This window comes from Sinocyclocheilus grahami, unplaced genomic scaffold (genome assembly GCF_001515645.1).
Source record: "Sinocyclocheilus grahami isolate Dianchi unplaced genomic scaffold, SAMN03320097.WGS_v1.1 scaffold759.1, whole genome shotgun sequence".
Taxonomy (NCBI): domain Eukaryota; kingdom Metazoa; phylum Chordata; class Actinopteri; order Cypriniformes; family Cyprinidae; genus Sinocyclocheilus; species Sinocyclocheilus grahami.
This window is the reverse complement of record NW_015505938.1, coordinates 481100-502339: the sequence shown is the minus strand read 5'-3', so window position 1 is coordinate 502339 and position 21240 is coordinate 481100. Positions and strand designations below refer to the sequence as shown.

Sequence of the window (21240 nt, the reverse complement as noted above, 5' to 3'; positions counted from 1 at the left end):
CTGTGTGTGTTTTGCTCCCCGTGACCCAGTTTCTCCTCGAGTTAATTTGATTCCAGCTGTGTCTATTTTGTCCCTCATTATCCTGTGTTTATAAGCCCCAGTCTGTTCAGTTTAGTTTGTCGGATCTACTTGTTGTGAACGTCATCCTTGAGCGCTGTGTCTCCTATTTGAATCATTAAAAGACTCTCGTTCTGAGAAATCTCTACGTTTCCTCGTGCATCCAGCGAATTGTGACAGAAACAGGGCCGTAGCCAGGGTTTTAAAATGACCGAGGTCCCAAATCCCCCCCCCCCTAAGAAAAACAAAAATTCACTGAACTGCACGTGTGCTAGGGCTGTGAAATTACAATTAGAATTTAGAATATTCGTCTAATTTAAAATAAAAATCCACATTCAAATGCAAAAATTATATTGGAATTCACTGCACCCTCTTGTAGCCACAGGAGACAAAAGCATTTTCCCCATAAACTGAAATTATGACTTTTAAATTTGAATATAACCCTAGTATTTAAGTATAAAATTCGTATTTAGTTTTTCAGCCATTTTGACAGCCCTAATGTTTGCATTTTAAGAGGAAATAATTGAAGGCCAAACATTTGGATACCAATTTAAAACTATGTCAGTGGGCAGTATATTATTTGTCAATACCAGCTCTCTGCTTTGATTGATAGTATTTTCATCTTTGTCAGTGAACAAAGTAAACAAATGGTCGACTGATATTTTTATATTTTATGAATAATTTTATTAAACAAGTTATTTTACTGAAGGCTACCAGGAAAGCTACGTAATTAAGTTTAGTAAATTCACAATATGTGCACATTCATTATTAATCATATGCCTTATATATGATGAAAACGGCTTCGTTAATATTGTTTCTTGTCCCCTCACATTGATAATTATGAATCACATTACATAAATCACGTCAATTGAAAATGCCAAAATTAGACAAGTTTAATAGTTGCATTCCTGATTATTTTTGTCAGTCGTTTAAAATTTCTATCGTAAAACAGCTATCAGATATGAAATGATTGGCTACTTACATCTTATTCAGCTGCTAACTGAAGCGTTGCTTTGAAATTGGCGCTATGCTGCTTCTGTGAATATAAAGCCCACCTACTTTGATTTGATTGGTCATCTCAAATATTTTTGCATTTGCATTGACCAGCAGTGACGAGAAAAAAATTCTGAGGTTCGGACCTCGGTGACCTCATAGCTGGCTACGGGTATGCAAGGAACATAAAATTAATACACTGTAAAAATTGACCGTGGATTTTAATGGTAAAAGACTGTAAAAATGCTACAGTAAAAACCTGTTAAATGGTTAACGGTAAATTCCCGTACTATATACGGTGAAAAACTGTGTTGGACACTACATGTATTGGACATAAATTTTACGGTAGTATACCGTTTTTGGAAGAGAAAAATACCGTATAATTTACAGTGAATAACCGTAAATTGACATTCTCAGAATTCCCTGCGTTACATTTCAAATTTGATGTTTTTTTGTTGAAATAACTATGTTTCTTCTTAGTTTTTCTTATCAGTTTTGTATATTAGGGTTGTGTGTTACACCTAATGTTGTTAAATGTTTATTGCATTATTTCAGTTTCAAGTGTGTCACCGTGATGGTGTTTAGTGTTTGTGTGAATGGCACCGTGCACCTTCTATATATGTTATTATTTAAAAGCTGCTTGTGATAGGCTTTGGTTCATCATGTGACTTTCTCATCACCTCCTGCATTTGGTGGTTATCAGTGTATTACAAAGGTACAAAACAGATTTCAGTACTTCAATAGGTTGGTTTATTAACATTATATCAGTTAATGAAATTACGGTATTTAACTGTAAATTTAAGTTAAAACCGTAAAACCTAAAATGTTGCTACTGTATTTTTTACGGTAAAATTCCGGCAACCACAGCTGCCGTTGTTTTACCGTAAATTTTATGGAATTATTTTTACAGTGTACCCGTGGCTCCTGATGATATATTGAGGTCTTCCAGTGCAAAACGACTGATCTGTGCAAGAAACTGGACATTATTTACAACATTATTACCTGTAATCTAAAGCCTCGGGCAAACAGTCCGGAGTGATGTCCGGTTCGCGAACAAATCATTCTTTTGAACTTGTTCTTTTTAGTGAACTGGATGAATCAGTTCACCAAATCGAACTGAAGCGTCTGAAACAGTTCCCAGCTCGAGCAGCACAGATCTACAAGTTCCTCAATCAAAACTCACTTTCAGACGTGCCTGACAGTCCGACTCGAAATGAGCCATATATCCAGTTCAGGTGAGTAAATAAACAGCAAATTTTGATTTTTGGGTGAAATATCCCTTTAAAAGTGGTTTTAGCTGGTTTCCCAGCCTGATTGTGCCAATGTTCATTTGGTTCTAGCTTTGAAAATCTCTTTAAAACCAACCAGCACACCGGACTGATCATCTGAAAATTGATGTGTAAGACCAGCAAACCATCTTAGTCTGGTTCACAGTGTTTTTTTTTTTTATGACAATAGCTAAGTGAACGCGTGTTTGTGTGTGTTTTGGTGCTCAGAACTCTTTCCCCTTGTCCAAATACCCACACTTGCAGTCTTGGCCACTTGAGAGCGCGTGCGCGCGACAGGAAGTAAGTGTGCAAGTCTGTCCCATGTCTTCAAAATGCCAAAGTGCAGTGCCCTTAATGGAAACTAAATCCACACTATCTCGAATACCGCTCCAGAGCGCTATTCAAGGCTAAGTGTATCCCATCATGCATCATGTTCTGGAAATAAATCGTGAGACTTTTTGCCGAGATCTCGCGAGAGGTCACGGAGACCTGTCTAATGTAAGTTAAATATTAATATAATAATTAGATATTACAAATAATTTGGTAGAAAAACTGTGTTTTTACTTCTACTGGTGCAAAGATGAGTTGTGGTGATATTTATTTTGTACAACATTTGCAACTGCTTTTTATCATTTAATTAGAAGCACCACAAATTAAAATTATGTCATGTTATAGGGACTACTGGACAGACATTTAGAAGCTGATTTTAAAATGCAAAGAATGTCAAATTAAAATTAAAATAACGCTGTGTAAACACTGGCATTTTTACAACACTATAAGTGTGTCCCATCAGGTAATGAAATGTTCGACACACACTTGTGGTCTTCACATCCACTTGAAGACTTCGGCCAAATACAGGAAATACGTCATTTAAGTAATCAAGTGGGCAAGTGCAAAGACTGCAAGTGTGGGTATTTGGACAAAGCCTTTGACCTTGTGTTCGTCAGCTTCAGCAGGAAATGACCTGCACTTCAGCAGGAAGCTGCACCTGTCACTGCCTCATTAAGCTCAGACGGGTCACCTCTGCCGGTAACATTAAGCTAAATTGAGCGGTTAGTTGGATAGGTGTTAAAGAATGACTAACAGTATGTTACCAGAAAGTAAGTGTGTGTGTGTGTGTGTGTGTGTGTGTGTGTGTATGGTTTTGCTTTCTTCTGCTAAATAAAGGTGTCAAAATCAATGTTATCTTAATATTATTTATATTCTATTATAGCTTTTATTATTATTTTGCATTAGCTTTGTATATTTCATTTTAGTTTTCATTTTAATTTTGGTTTATTTTTAGTACTTTGTTATGTGCTTTTGTCGTTTTATTACTATTTAGGTTTAATTTATTTATTAATTTATTGTGGTTTTAGTTCATTTTTTATTTTTATTTTAGTTTAATTTTATTTAATATACAGTAATTTTAGTGCTTCAACTTAAACAAGGCAACATTTCAAATTGTTTTTTTAGTTTAAATTCTTCATCTGATATTTATATTTCATTTAATTTCTGCTTTATTTCAATTAACAGAATTGTTGTTTAATGGTTTTAATTTAGGTAACAACAATAACCCATGGACAAATAGCAAAAAATGCCAATTGTTTTTACTATTTGTTTTACTAAGGCTGTTTTAAGTTGATAGCGTGTTGCTAAGGTATTATACTGTAAGCTATGTGAGGATGTTGCTATGCGTCACTAAAATGTTTAGATTTGTTAACATACTGCTATGCGGTTGCTAGGGTGTTTAGAGTTGCTGTTAGCATGTTATGTAGTTTCTAGGGTGTTTTGAGATGTGAGTGTGTTGCTGTGCAGTCACTAAGTTGTTTGGAGTTGTTGTTAGCATGTTGCTATGCAGTTGCTAGGGTGTTTTGAGTTATGTGAGAGGTTTGCTATGCAGTTGATATAGTGTTGAGAATTATTGTCAGTGTGTTGCTATTCGGTTGCTGGGTATTTTAAGTTATGCGAGGGTATTGCTATGCAGTCGCTAAGGTGTTTTGGGTTGTTAGTGTGTTGCTATTCAATTGCTAGGGTAATTTGAGTTATGTGAGGGTGTTGCTATGCAGTCACTAAGGTGTTTGGAGTTGTTGTTAGTGTGTTGCTATGGGGTTGCTAGGGTGTTTTGAGTTAAATGAGGGTGTTGCTATGCAATTACTTAGGTGTTTAGAGTTGTTGTTAAAAAAAACAAAAAAGGATTTATGCTGCAGCGCCCGGGGAGCAGTTGGGGGTTCGGTGCCTTGCTCAAGGGCACCTCAGTCGTGGTATTGAAGGTGGAAGAGAGCGCTGTACATTCCCCCCCCCCACCTACAATCCCTGCCGGTACGAGACTCAAACCCTGCAACCTTTTGGGTTACGAGTCCGACTCTCTAACCATTAGGCCACGACTTCCCCCCTTTAACTCATCCAAAGTGCACACACACAGTAGTGAACACACACACACCATGAACACACACACCGTGAATAGTGGGCAGCCACAACTGCTCCCCGGGCGCCGCAGCAAAAATGGCTGCCCACTGCTCCGGGTGTGTGTTCACGGTGTGTGTGTGCACTTTGGATGGGTTAAAATGCAGAGCACTAATTCCAAGTATGGGTCACCATACTTGGCCACATGTCACGTCACTTTTTTTTTTTTAACAACAACTCTAAACACCTAAGCATGTTAGGAGCTCATACTCAAGGAGTTAAAAACGCTATTTCATTTTATTAGCAAAACTATGCAATTTTGTACAGATGCTGATATTTATATGGCCATAAAGATGAAATTCTGATAGCTCTATATACTGTATATAAAGTATATATGCAATTAACATGTTGCTATGCATCAAACGTAAATAACTCACTGAAGTTTAATATTTATATTATTTACAGAGGTCTCTTCAAATTCGAACGCAAGTAAAATGAGCTTACATTAGATGCAAGAGGGCCGTCGCCACACAGAACATTTGTGTGAGTGTGTAAATGAAGACTCGTCTGTCGGCATCGGAGTCAACCGTGTGTCGTCAGCTCTCGGGTCGATGCCATTCCAACTCAATGAAAAGCCAATGAAATCAGACTGAGTCCACTTTAAATCTTCAACGCATCACAGAAGTGAAAGAAAAATAATGAGCTCTGATTTCTTTCGTTTCGTACGTTCATGTTCCACAGATGATAGAAAGTCATGAGGGTGAGTAAATGATGACAAAGCGTCATTTTTGGGTGTACTATCCCTTTAAGATCATCTCGGTGTTCCCGGCCTCTGAGCTTTCCACTGAAGAGAACAAGCTTGTACAGAAACGTGAAAGATTGGGTTCATCTGTACTGTAGGTCTGCTGGGTGGATGGAGTTGCCGGTCTGTGTAGAGGGATCGGGTTGCGTCTCCTCCACCTTACAGGAAGATAGGCAGACTTTCAGACAGACGAGTGTAATGAGAGTGAGACATGGATACATCATACTGTCTTCATTCTAGGACAAACGGGACAACTGTGGTTTTTAGGGCTTTTTTGCACTCAATATTTTCATACTCTGCTGTCTGTAGTTCTTCGATCTGTTTCAGGCGTGCCTGTCGCTTCATTTTACACCTGCGTGACATTCCCAGAGAAGCATTTTATTACTCAAATGTTGCTCTTTAGAAGTTCAGGAGACGTGGTTATGTTTCATTCTTGTAGCTTTGTCTCTGATGTTTCTGCTAAAAATAGTTTAGAAAGTCAATAGTTGTCAAACAGTAAGAGAATAGAGGCATAACATGTGGATAGCATGTTGAGTTCATATTGAGAACTTTGACGTTGAAGATTCTATAAAGTTAGTAGAGTTCTAGAATATTTTATGCATTTTAGTCTGTTATAATGATCTCACTGATTTACATTACAAGCTATCAGAATTTCATCTTTATGGCCATATAAATATCAGCATCTGCACAAAATTGCATAGTTTTGCTAATAAAATGAAATAGCGTTTTTAACTCCTTGAGTACGAGCTCCATATTCTCACTATATCATACTACCGTATATGAGCCATAAAAGTCTGATATATCAAACATGATACTCATCAAAAGTATATATGCAAACTTTAAAAAAAAAAAGATTTTGTCTAAAGTTTCAATAAACTTTTGTTCACATTTCAAATCATTTGAATTGACTGTTATTTGATATGTCAGGCACTGAGTCCACTTTAAATCTTCAACGCATCACAGAAGTGAAAGAAAAATAATGAGCTCTGATTTCTTTCGTTTCGTACGTTCATGTTCCACAGATGATAGAAAGTCATGAGGGTGAGTAAATGATGACAAAGCGTCATTTTTGGGTGTACTATCCCTTTAAGATCATCTCGGTGTTCCCGGCCTCTGAGCTTTCCACTGAAGAGAACAAGCTTGTACAGAAACGTGAAAGATTGGGTTCATCTGTACTGTAGGTCTGCTGGGTGGATGGAGTTGCCGGTCTGTGTAGAGGGATCGGGTTGCGTCTCCTCCACCTTACAGGAAGATAGGCAGACTTTCAGACAGACGAGTGTAATGAGAGTGAGACATGGATACATCATACTGTCTTCATTCTAGGACAAACGGGACAACTGTGGTTTTTAGGGCTTTTTTGCACTCAATATTTTCATACTCTGCTGTCTGTAGTTCTTCGATCTGTTTCAGGCGTGCCTGTCGCTTCATTTTACACCTGCGTGACATTCCCAGAGAAGCATTTTATTACTCAAATGTTGCTCTTTAGAAGTTCAGGAGACGTGGTTATGTTTCATTCTTGTAGCTTTGTCTCTGATGTTTCTGCTAAAAATAGTTTAGAAAGTCAATAGTTGTCAAACAGTAAGAGAATAGAGGCATAACATGTGGATAGCATGTTGAGTTCATATTGAGAACTTTGACGTTGAAGATTCTATAAAGTTAGTAGAGTTCTAGAATATTTTATGCATTTTAGTCTGTTATAATGATCTCACTGATTTACATTACAAGCTATCAGAATTTCATCTTTATGGCCATATAAATATCAGCATCTGCACAAAATTGCATAGTTTTGCTAATAAAATGAAATAGCGTTTTTAACTCCTTGAGTACGAGCTCCATATTCTCACTATATCATACTACCGTATATGAGCCATAAAAGTCTGATATATCAAACATGATACTCATCAAAAGTATATATGCAAACTTTAAAAAAAAAAAGATTTTGTCTAAAGTTTCAATAAACTTTTGTTCACATTTCAAATCATTTGAATTGACTGTTATTTGATATGTCAGGCTTTACAAGGTTAATTGTTTTAAATGCTGAACTGCAGTGTCACACAATTATGCAGCAATGGAAGGCATTTGTCTGATATTTAACCGTTGCCCAACCTGTGACCTGCTCTTTACTTCATTTACTCTTCCTCAAAGACTTGTTAAGAACCTCTAAAGATTTACTAATCAGCAGTGGCCGTTTAATTAGTGCATGTGTGTCTGTTTGAGAGAGCCAGACAAAATCTGCAGACTTTTTTTCCAGATTCTCTGTCCTGATTTTCGAGCACTTGAAGGCTTGAAATCGTCAATAAGAATGTTTTAATTATGAAAAATACAATCTAATCAGCTATCATTTAAATCATATGCATAATTTTCCAGCAAAATGTGTTTTTTATTGAGTTTAATGAATTTAGTGAGTTATAATTTAAACATCCCAACTACTTGTTTTACTACTAAATGTTTTACAAAAAAAGTGCATTATTATTTTTTTTTATTTAGCCATGCATTGTTATATTTAAATTGCATTAACAATATATGTGGTGAAAAAAGTGAACACATTTTTATATGTAGCAAAAGCAAAGCATTTTTATGTTCTTATATATATATATATATATATATATATATAATATTTATTAAAAATTATATTTTTTTATTGATATAAAGATATATTTCTTAAAAAATACAATAAATATTGAAAAAAAAAAAAAATTCAGATGCACCGTGAAAGAGGGTTGAAAACAAGGATGTTATTTTTTTAATTTCAACAACACATTTTAAGACGTAGTTAACAAATTCAGAGAGCAGTGCTGTCATCGGAAATCACCCATAACAGATGAAAGAACAGTACAACAGATATCGCTTTCCTCAGCGGACATTCAAACTAATGTTTTATTGTGAATATGAGATTGAGCTGAAGAATGAATGCTGTATCAGATGCAGGTAATCACACTCGCTCAGTCCATCTCTCTCTCATAATATTCTACATAATACAGTTAACTTTTAATACAGTGATACAATAAGCTTTTAATGAAGCAACTCAGCGTTCCTTCGTTAGCCTACTAGCTCTAAAGTGACATTTTCGAATTAGTAACTGAGGCTTGAGCTCAGCTGTTAAACTGTCAACTTGAAATTTGAATCCATGGCGGAAGGAAGTAGTTCTGCACAAAAGAGGGTTTTTAAAGACACTCCGTTGCTGTCTATTTTTTATTTACATACTTGTGCCGTCAAACTGTTATGTATAAAAGCAATATCACACAAGTAACAATGCGATATGGCAGTATATCAGCTCACTGTGATTACCTACAGCACTCGGCCTGTGGCACAGCCGTGCTGATATACAGCCATATCGCACTGCTACTCGTGTGTGTGTATATATATATATATATATATATATATATATATATATATATATATATATATAAAATATGATATGCATTGCTGAATATTAATTGATCATACAAGGCATTTTTTTCATTGAATATTTCTCTCAGAAATATATCCCATTACTAAAGTAAAATGGCTTGTGAACACATTATTTAGTATTTGACTGCGTTTCACCCGGAGCAATGAGTGAAGTCCGTTTGTCTCTGTCTCTCTGTGAGTCAGCTGGACTTTACGCTTCCCCTGCGTCATGACTAGGTGTCGTGGGGTCAAGCAGATTGGTATTAAATCCTTAATGAAGTCTGCAGAGACTCAGATTGCAGTATGGGTGTGTGTGTGTGTGTGTGTGTGTGTGTGTGTGTGTGTGTGTGTGTGAAGAGCTGTGATAATTACATCCTGTCTTGGGGTTGGAGAAGACCTCTTGTTCTGTACTCTACTTTTTGATATAACAGTCGCTTCTCCCAGCACTATTTCTCTTGTAATGAAGGCTGCTGATTTTTGACTGACTGGAATTGATGTGATAAAAATAGGATTTTCCTTCAGAAGCTGAACTGTGTTCCAGTTCACATACTCTCCACCCTGAGTAGTGTGCGAGGGTAGAATCAGTAGGGTAGAATCAGATTTAGCTTCTGTTATTGCTGTCAGATGCAGTTATGTAGAGCACTTAATTTTGCTGTAGAATTTCCAATAGTAATTAATTTATTAACTACAGTGCTTAATAACTGGTACTAAGATAAATGGGAATGTAACAGATCACTTTCTCTATGGTATACCTGTCCTCATTGATCTTGAAAGTACTGTAGTATTCTGATCATATACTGTATATGCCATACTGTTTTTAAAAATAATGTATGAAACAGTATGCATTATGTAATTCCTTGTGTAAACACACTTGGCACTAAAGCTCTTTCTGATTCTGACAAATGTTTTTACTGTTTAATGCATGTTGTTTCATATATGCATGTTCAATCAAAGCAATACACAGATGATACAGTATTTCTAAAAATGCAGTATAAAAACTGAACGATCAGTTTTTATACATTTATTCATTTTATCTAAAGCGACTTACAGTTGAGGAATACAACAAGCGATGTATCATAAGATGGCAATAAACACGAGAAGTGCTCGTTATACTAGGTTTTAGTCATCGTTCAAAATAGTAAAAAGTTAGGACAGGAAGATAATAAGAGAACAGAAAAGTGAAGGCATAGAATTATTATTATTATTATTGGAGGCAGTTAGATGCTCACGGAAGAGATACGTTTTCAGTGAAGATTGTGAGGGATTCGGCTGTTCGGATGGAGTTTGGTAGGTCATTCCACCAACAGGGTACGGTGAAAGAAAACGTCTTTGAGAGTGATTTTGTGACTCTCTGCGATGGGACCATGAGCCACCACTCATTTACTGACCGCAGGATTCTGGAGGGGATATAGATGCATAGGAGAGAGTGGAGGTAGGAGGCTGTTCTGTAGGCAAGCACCAATGTCTTTAACTTGATGCGAACCGCGACTGGAAGCCAGTGCAGAGAGATGAGAAGCGGTGTGACATGGGCTCTCTTGGGCTCATTGAAAACAAGACGTGTTCTGTTTGCACATGTTGGAATTCCAGCCAGAAGAGCATTGCAATAGTCCAACCTAGAAATGACAAGGGCCTGGACGAGAAGCTGTGCTGCATGCTCTGTCTGTTAGGAAGGGTCTGATTTCCCTGATGTTGTGGAGTGCAAACCTGCATGATCATCAAGGATCACCCCAAGATTCCTGGCTGAACTCGATGGGATTATCTTTGATGAGCCCAGTTGGATGGTAAACTGGTGCTGTACTGATGGGGTGGCTGTGAAGATGAGAAGTTCTGTCTTTGCCAGGTTGAGCTGCACGTGATGCTCTTTCATCCATGCATAGATGTCCGTCAGGCGGTCTGAGATCTGAGCAGGTTTGAAATGAGAGGTAGAGCTGCATGTCATCAGCATAGCAATGATAGGAAAAACCATGTGTCTGAATGATGGGTCCCAGTGATGTAGTGTATATAGAGAAGAGGAGGGGTCCAAGAACTGATCCCTGAGGAACCCCAATGACCAGTTGATGTGATTTGGATACCTCTCCTCATCAGGCGTCAAGATACTCTATTCCAATCTGCTTGTATTTTTTTACAAATATATTATGCAACATATTCATACAGTATAGAGCACACTGCATTCTCCACTAAAACAGTGTGTATTATCTGACTCCTAATGTGCCCTGAGCTCTGCCTCCCTCTCCTCACAGTGCTCGTTAAGGCCTGATTGGTGCTTCGCTCTGATTGGCTGCCGTTCAATCAAGAGCTTCTTCCAGCAGTTGATAATAAATTGTGTGTATGAAGTCAGCTGAGTGTGAGTGTGTTGCTGGATGTTTGTTATCGAGTGGGTTTTTATAATTATCATTTGGGCTATTAGTTTGACAGAAGGTGACATCAACACAAGCAAACGTCTCTCTCTCGCTTTAATCAAATGAAGTACATTAGAGCTCTATTAAAAATAACATTATACTATTATTAACAGGGAGTGTTCAGTAAACCTTTAGTTTAATGTTTTGCAAATGTTGTGTAAATGTTAGAACAGTTTAGTGATCTTAAAATTGTTAACGAACTGTTCTTATGTCATTTGCATTTGATAAACGTTCTCACAACATTAGGAGAAAATGATCTCAATGTAACATTGCCTTTATTTTTAATGAAACATTAAGCTGAGCATGAATGTTGCGTGTTTTATTAAGTTAACACACGCAGATGTGTTTTGTTGTTGTATGACTCCTTTACATGCATCTCATTATATTTAATTCAGCATGTGGCTCACAACTAGATGTATTTGCATTTTAAATTTAGTTTCTGAATTCACAGGTGATTAACTGTAAATGCTGATCTCAGATCTAAATAGCTAAGCAATTAATTTGAATTTCTGCAAACAGCTGAAGTCTTTTATACAGCTGAAGTGTTCTGTACATGTTTTCTCAGGTTATTGTAAACTTGAAGAACAGATCAATTTAGAGTTCTTGAAAAGCAAACAGCAGCCTGTATGTCACCCGAAAAGCACCCATAGACATTTTCTTTCTTTTTTTTCTAGTATTTAAATATATATTTTTAGTATTTAAATATATATTTATTTTTATTATTTTTCATTAATTTCATAATTAAAATGTTTTCCTTATGTAGTATTTGTTTTTAATGTAATTTAATTATATAATTTTTTTCTAATATAATAATTCTATTTATTTTATTATTTTATTTTTAAGCTTAGTTTACATGTCAGGAACAAAATATTTTATTTGTATTACTTTTTATTATTCATTGTTATTTAGTTTTATTTTTAATATTTTATTTTATAATTTATTGTGTGTTTAATGTTTTGCATAGAATATTTTTTACAGTTTGTTTTATTTTATTCTGTTGTATGTCATTGTTTTATTTTTATTTCTTATACGTTTTATTTTTAAGAAGTAATATTTTTATATATTTTATATATCATTTTATAAAATGTTTGTTTTTATTTTTATAATTAATTTTATTTATTTAGATATAATTGTTTTATTTTATTCTATTTTGTAAAGTTTTTATTCAAATATTTTTTTATAGATTTTTATCGGTTTTTTTATACATTTTATTTTATTTTAGAAAGTTATATCATTATATACATTGGTAAACATCTGGGAATTTATTTTATTTATTTATATTTTTTTTGGTCACCAATTAAATTTTTTGGTATCTAACGGTTTGGCAACACTGTGTACTGTGTAGAACAATCACTCCAATAATGTACAATAATACAATAAAGTTCAAAAATTGAGAGAGAAAGAGAGAAAAATGCACGTTTGAAGTCCAACCCAGAGAGATGAATAAAGTTGGAGAAGACACAGAAAAGTTGAGAAGAAATGGAGAATATATGAAGATATGACAGCGCTGCCCTCTTGAGTGTTCCAGCAAAAGACAGACTGAGAGAGAGAGAGAAGCACGTTTGTGTCTGTGGTCACAGTGTGTCTGTTGGACTGAAGCTCTTTCTGATGTCTTTGCCTGCAGCCATGTGTGTGTAGCAGCGTTTGCACGTGTGTGTCTTTGCTCAGAGCGAGTCATGCTACTGAATGCACATTTCTGACTCTCTCCTTCTCCATTCTTGACACACACACACACACACACACACACACTCAGACCCGCGGGGATCGCTGTCACTCATTCCCCCTCCGAGCCTCACAGTTGGCGAGCTGTCGCTTCCTCCGCTCGTCTCAATCATCAGCCGCGTCCTCTCCTCCCTCACTTTCATCCCCACTTCTCTCTCAGACCCCTCCTCCTCCCACACTCTTCCTCTCTCTCGCTCCGTTTAGGTTCGCTCTCATCTCTCTCTCTGTGAAAATTTCATGATACAGTTGATGATAGATGAGTTTCTTTTGATAGCTTCTTCTTGTCTGTCAAAAACTGTGACTACTTACCTAGAAACTGCAGCCTGTAAGTACTCAGCGTGTGTGTGTGTGTGTGTGTGTGTGTGTGTGTGTGAGAGTGTTTTCAATCTCAAGATATTTACAAATCACACACTATTCTCAGCCGAACGTGTCGTGTGTTTAAAGTAGTTGAATTTGCATGCATGAACAAATGCAGGCTTGGCTGCATATCAGGGACATGCTACATGCTCTTCAGCTGAGTTTTTGTCTTGTTTTTAAGACATTTCAGAAAATGTTTAATAATTTTATAGAATTTCTAATATGATTTACTTTTTAGAGAATATATGCATCTTAAATTAAGTTTATGTAATTAAAAAATTACAATTATTTTTATTACCAAAATTGCAAGTATTTTTTCTTGTTTGGAGCATTAATTGGTTAGAATTATTATTATGATTTGTTTTTGCACCTTTTTATCATGTTGTCATACATGTTTAGTGCTTTTATTGCTTATTATACAAAAAAAACATGTTCTTCAGCTGTATTTTTGTCTCGTTTTGCATCTTTTAAAAGCATATTTATTTGAAACTCAATTGCATAAGATATTAAGATTTGAGAGAATTTTGCATATTTAAAAAAAAATGTGTTCATATTTTTAAATAATTTTTTATATTTACTTGAAGCTCAGTTGCATATGATATTTTTGATATTTTTTGAAGTATTTTTTTAATATATATTTTGTTATATACAAATTGTTTATATATATATATATATAATTTAAATTTTTTAATTACTTTTAGTACCAAAATTGCTCATATTTATAAGCATTATACTGTATATAAGCATTAATTGACATGTATTTCTTTTTTGCAGTATATAAGCAACATGTATGTGTTTGAATATTTAATCAGTCTTTGAGGGCATCTCAAATATCATGTCGTACATGTTTAAAGCATTTCTGTGTTGCTCTTACGTGCCTAAAGGTTCATTTTTAATTAGCGTATTGATTTCAGTGTGGTTTAAATTGCTAATTGAATTCTGCCTCAAGGTGAATCACAGAGTATTATACCTTTATAGACAAGTACCATGGTTTTACCATGTTCTTTGGACATGGTACCAATTTTGACACTCCAATGATGGTGATACTACTGTATTTGAAATACCACATTAGTTTATTATAAAGCTGAAAGTGAGGAATGACAGTATTTGTGCTCCAGACCTTTGAATGAGTCAGTGTTTCTGTCAAACGTGTCACTGAATATCAGAGACATGCTACATATAAGCAATGCCATGAGCGTATATATTGTATGTATTTGTACATCTAATCAGTCTTTGAGGGCATGTGGTTGTACACTCGTCACACTGTCACGGCTAATAACACGTTTGTAAGTGGCTCTGAACATGTCAGTGCATGTCCTGGATGTGTTTGTCTTTAAATGGTGTGTTAAGTGTCTCTTTTAATTGGTTTATTGATCCATGTGCTCTAAATTGTGTGTTGGATTCTGTTTGAAGGTGAACTTGTGTTACTGTGGTGTCGGGGTAATTGATAGCATGGTGCTTTTGGCCACAGCTGTTACTGTATGCTTTATCATGGGATTCTCTGAAGATCCATGGAGAGCAATGGTATATAAAAACGCTGGAAAATTCAGCTCAACGAGCAGATAGTTGGTATGTTGGTCTGGTGCATATTTTATTTATTTTTAAAATTTTTATTTCATAATACTTCATTTTTATTATATTATTTAATAATATTATTTGATAAATTATTGTTTTTTTTATTTGGTATGTTGGTCTGATGCATACTTAATTTTATTTATTTTTTTAAATATAATTTCATAATGTTTAATTTTTATTAAATTATTTAATAATAATATTTCATAAATTGTTGATTTTTATTTGGTATATTAGTCAGGTGCGTATTTTTTATTTTCAAAAATATTATTTAATAATATCTAATTATTTGTCTATTATTTAATAATATTATTTTATAAATTAATGGTTTTATTTGGTATATTAGTCAGGTGCGCATTTTATTTTATAATATTTTAGTATTTATATTATTTCATAATATTATTTAATATTTTTTTTAATTTGGTATATTGGTCTGGTGCATGTGTATGTTTATTTTATAATATTCTATTATTTCTCAATACTATTTCATTCATTCTTACAATATTTAATCAAATTATTTCAGAAATCATTCTAATAAGCTGATTTGGTGATCAAGAAACATTACTTATCAGTGTTGAAAACAGTTGTGCCGCTTCATATTTTATGAAAACTGACAGAAAAGTTCAAAAGAACAGCATTTGTTGGATTAGAAATATTTAGTTTTTGTATTATTTAATAATATTTTAAATGAACATTTAAATTATATAATAAATTTAGCTTTTTCTTTAGTTCAAATCATGACAAAAAACTGTTTTTCATGTTGCTCCGGCTAATTTGTAAAGCAAAATAAAACAAAACAAAAACAGGCATTGCTTCTATCAAAAATGTAAAATGATTGATTCTCATACTTCATTCCTACAGCCACAATATTGAGAGTTCTGATATTTTCCATTCATTTTTCTATGAGTATCTAGTCTTCTACTCCTCATATTGTCTCTGGGGTTAGTCAGTAGTAATTATAGTGTGTGTGTGTGTGTGTGTGTCGCTGCTGTCCCCTCCGGCTGACTGACTCATGTGTGTGTAGTTGTGTGTGCTGTGCACATCTGGGTGATACTTGGACTGTCCCTTTTCGTTTAAATCAGTGTGTCAGACTGAGATGTTACGATGAGAGTCGACGGAGATGTTTGGAAGATGAACATCTCGCTGCAAAATCCTGCTAACACCAGCTTTTCATTACAGTTAGCTTTACATTAGGTGGTCAGGATGGTTGATCAGATGGACTAACACCTAGTTTTAGCCTGGTAGACCAAGCTGGTCAAAGGTGGTTAGAGTTGGTAGACCAGCTTGGATCAGCAAGAAGCCAGCTTGACCATCTTAAAGTCAGCATGAAGTGGAGCAAGATATGTAAATATTATACAAATTAATAAATTATTTTTTAAAAATGTAAACAATATCACATATAAACTTATTTTAATATAAAAAAAGTAAAATAAAATAAAATATAAAATAATAGTAATAAAATAAATGTTATAGTCAATATAATTTATAATATATTATTATTTATTATATATTATATTGTTTTTGTATTATTATTATTATTATATAAAAATGGTATTCAATATAAAATATTATTAAGTATGGGGTTGGTAAAATTTTTAATCATTTTAAAAGAAGTCTCTTATTTTCACCAAGGCTGTATTTTTTTGATCAAATATATTTAAAAACATTTTAATAATCATTTTAATAATAATATTTTTTGTGGAAACTGTAATCTCATTTGTAATATGCTAAATTTATTTACTGCCAATTTCAATCAATTTAATGCGTCCTTGCTGAAGAATAAGAAAAGTATTAATTTCTTTAAAATAATCTTTCAGTTTTTAAAATATTCAGTTTTTAAAATATTCTGTATATACAGGATATTTTAAAAACGGAATTGGCTTTGAATTTGTAAATAAAGGATTTTTACAAAAAAGTTTAAATTATGTTAAATATATTTAAATTGTTATTATTAAAACAAAGTACAATTATGAAATGATTATAAAAATGTATTATTTAAAAAATATATAAATCTAAAAGTATTTTTTTACAAAATGTTTGCGATTATATTAAATGTCATATATAAATTACCAATGAAACAAAGGAAGATTATGAAACTACTATAACAAATTATTTAAAATAATAATTGGCTTTGAATTGGTACATAATGGATTTTTATAGTTCACTAATGTGAAACAATATTCAAAGAGGTCAAATGTAGTATGGGACTTTTATTTGTTTGTTTGTTGCATCCAGAAAAAGACCAAACGCTCAGTGAATTCAGAGTTTGCCCTTGCTCAGGGAGTTTCCTGTAGCCACGCAGCCCTCGACCAATCACTGAGCATGATTAGGCAGCGTGCCGCGGCTCCTGTCCCTTCGCTGGGCGCTCCTCTTGGCCAGCGCTAATGATACTCCTGACCTCCGACCCCATGATCTGCCCTGCGCCTCCGGCCACATCCTCAGAGACGAGCAGAACAAGCCGAAGCAGAGCCAGAACCATCTCTGAGCCAACAGACCTCCTCTGACGATAGCCGACGGGAGCGCGGGGACGAGATGGGATGAGACAGCGAGCGCTGCTGTGGGACAGATCTCGCTTCGAGGAGTTTTTAACTACGCCAAACCCGTCGCCACAGTAACCGCACAGATGGGATGAGAGGAGAATGACGGACTGTACCTGTGTTTATTTTTCCGAGCAGATTTTGTTCTCATTTCTTTGTTGTTTTTAGACTTTTAGGGTGCTTTCACACCTGGCCCGTTGTTTCGGAACCTGGTGCATTTACCCCTTAGCTTGGTTCGTTTGGGCATATGTGAACATGGTAATCGCGCTCGGATCCACGCCAAAACAATCGATCCGAGATCGCCTGAACGAGGTGGTCTCGGCTCGATTGAAAACGAACTCTGGAGCGGTTCGGTTGTAGTGCAACCGAACTAACGAACCAACGAATCAGGCTATATCACAATGTTTTATGGGTAATTACATAAGATTCGTGAAAAGCATTAGCTTTGTTGTTTTGCTGATACTTCAAAATGAACCTGTGAATGTCTGTGGGTGAGCACGTCTTCGCCATTCAAAATCAAAGTGCACTTTTTCATTTTATAATGCCGTCTTATTGCTCTTCTTCGTAGTAGGTGCATTTTAAAAATGTTTTCCCAATCAATCCTGGACTCCTGCTTAAAATGATAAATTAATATAATGACATCTACAAAAAAAATTAAAAATAAGCCCGTGAAGCTGTTGTCGTTCCATCCTGATGGATGACATGCGTGACAGCTCAGTGGAATCCCGGAAAATAAACCGTGGAACTTTGACCAATGAGAGGACAGTTTACTCTCGCGTGACTTGTATTAACAAATCTGGTCCGTTTAGAAACATTGCCGTATGAAAGCGAACCGCACCCAGAATAAAAAGCAACATTTTAATCATTTGAATCCCTGGTTCGGAACAAAGCAATCGATCTACAGGTGTGAGAACGTAATTGTGGTGCATCACTGGGGATGGAAATTGTAATAGCAGTACTGCTTCTAGGGCTGGGTGATATGGTCAAAAAAATTATCACGATACAATTTTTAATATCGGTAATTATCACGATAAATTTCAAATGTTTATTTCTTTCACGTTTAAAGGCAGATTTTTGCTCCTAAGTGAAAGTTGTAGAAGCCAGACCGTTAATTTTGGTTTTAAACTACTCTTTATGGTCAGAACATGACAAACACGTCACGCTTTTGAATTCTTTACACTTTTCCAGTCATTTCTCCTTAACAAAATTAATTAATTTCTTAGGATCCGCATGACCTAATAAGTGATAAATCCAAGTGTTCCTGACTTTGATTATGCGTATCTTCAGCACAGTTTGTAGTGCAGGCTGCAATATTAAAAATATTTATTTATTATTATTATTTTGTCTCTTAGGAATGCACATTTGACAGTAGCTTGAGTTGACAGTAGAAGTAGCTTGAGTTAGGATGCAGATGTAAATTTATGTTCATTATCACAAACAGTAACATCTGTAAAAATGTATTCTGACTGTTGAGTTTTATTAAAATGAACCATTGGTCTTCCATTGTAGCATACATTTAGATCATGATAACCAGAGTTAAAACCACACATATAGCACCTCAATAATACCATGGTAAAAATGTTGCTTTCTAAGTATTTCTATGAAAACAGTAGTCTAAATACATTTAGTATAAATGCACAAATGTTACAGCTTAATCACAAAAATATATTTTATTATATTATATTACTCCTTTAATACATGTCTACATTAATAATATAGGGGGGTGGGGGTGCGGCAGAGGGGCCCGAGCGCCTGCCCCTTTAAACACCGACGCTATAAAGTGCCCTTTCGTTAATTATTCACCCTCATGTTGTTTCAAACCTGTGAGGCTTTCTTTCTTCTGCAGAACACAAAAGATGATGTTGAGGTGAGGTGATGATGTGAAATATATGAGGACAGGCTAAACTGTGTCTTCAAGACTCATACAATTATAATGCATAACAAAGAAAGCAATGCAGAAGCCACTCAGAAGCATTATATAAATCTCACCCCCATCATTTTTTCCCACTTCACTTTGGTAATAACTCTCAAACTCCTCCACTATTCATATCATCTAAGAGACCATTAGATACAAAGATACAAATTAAGACGTAACCGACTGTGTTTACATGGATACTCGTCAAGACAGCCATTCTTACATCATTTTGTGTGTGTTTGCTCAAGAAGGCACGAAAGAAAACTCTATTTGAAATTTGCAAGCTGTATGAGCTGCGTCTTTGGTTGGTATGGTTTTAGTGTCTTTTTCTTTATCAAACCCGATAAGAACCAGTTTAAGATGAACCAGGAAAGAATAGAGAAGCTGAAATAAAAAAATAACAAAAAATATTTGATATATAATTATTTTATTATATATGTAAATAAATAAATAAAAAGAATGTGACGGTGTTGTTAATGTTTTTTAAAAATGAATATATATATATATATATAATATATAAAGCAATTAAAAAAAACTAAAACAAATAAACAAATTAGAAATGCTGTCTTAGGAACTAAACTAAATAAATTAAAGCTAATTAAAAATATAAAAATATCTAATAAAAATGACATAAAAACACATAACAAAATTACTGACATTTAACTCAAATTTTAAATATATAAAAATAATAGTTAAAATAAAATAAAAAATATTAATAAATAGTATAATATATATAGACAAAAAAATGTAAGCCAAAACTGTATCTACTTTACTGTATCTATAAAGCAGTATGAAGGTATCAATAGAAGGTACATTTTCTTGTCTAATTATAAATATTTTTTTATTAATGCATTTATTTTTATATTATTTTTATATTAAAGTTACTTTTTATCTTTGGGACATTTGTTCATTTTGGTAATACCTGCACATGATTTTGTTTTCTGTTTGGTCTTCTTTTTTGCAGCAGTTTGCATCTGAATTATGATTTGTCGTCTTCTATCTTTTTTCAATCATTTACAACCACATATACACCGTAAAGTCATGTTTTCTGTTGGCTGTGCATGAGAATATAAATACAAGAAGCTGTTACCATGAATCTGATGTGGCATTTAAAAAGTCTAAAAACCGAAACTGAATTAACACGCATTACGCTCTCAGGTATTACGCCATAAATTCAAAAGTTGATTCCATAACTTGCATTACTTCTAACTCAGTCTGTCTCCCTACATCTAAACCTGAACGTGGGTTGTGTCACAAACCTCCTGTAACGTGTTGTTTATAGAGCAGAGAGGCGGACAGCACTGACGTCTATGAAGGGTTTCCACATCGCCACCTACTCCTCTGAAGACACTTTCTGTCATTCTGTCTCTCCCACATGCTCCCGCTCTTCCTCTCCGGCAGCCCGTGACGCTGCCGAAGGCTAAATTGGCTGTTTCCATGTAAATATGAGGCTTGTGTGTGGTTTAATTACTATGGAGATGACTTAGGACCGAACGAAGCATCAGGGAGGAGAGCTGGAAGCAGACTGGGAATAAGCTTCCTTTATTCTTCTCTCTGTCTTTCAGGGGAAGAGAAATAAACCAGGAGTGGAGTCCGTCGGGTCTCCCGATTCAGGAAGAGGAAGAGGAGAGAAAAAAGCCATCAAGTAGGTGCAGGGACATTTGTTTCGTTCAGTGGGGTGTTTTGTAAGATCGTTGTGTTGGAGTGAAGCCTGAACATCCGAAATCAGCGCTGTGATCACAAGAAAACATCGCCGTTATCTCCACAGACCACAAACACGTGTGTTTTGAGCAGAGGAAATCATTTCAGAAGTTGTTAAAGCAGTGGCGGTCCGCAGAGACTT

At 34.8% G+C, this 21240-nt stretch overlaps 1 long non-coding RNA gene across 1 annotated transcript in view; it reads left to right on the top strand.

The window, feature by feature from the left end:
* LOC107561179 (uncharacterized) overlaps positions 1-21230 on the top strand; it is an 88223-nt gene extending 66993 nt beyond the window's left edge. The window contains exon 3 of the long non-coding RNA XR_001605818.1: positions 20963-21230. This is a non-coding gene — a long non-coding RNA (uncharacterized lncRNA). The remainder of the gene's footprint in view (positions 1-20962) is intronic.
* The last annotated feature ends 10 nt before the right edge of the window (positions 21231-21240 follow it).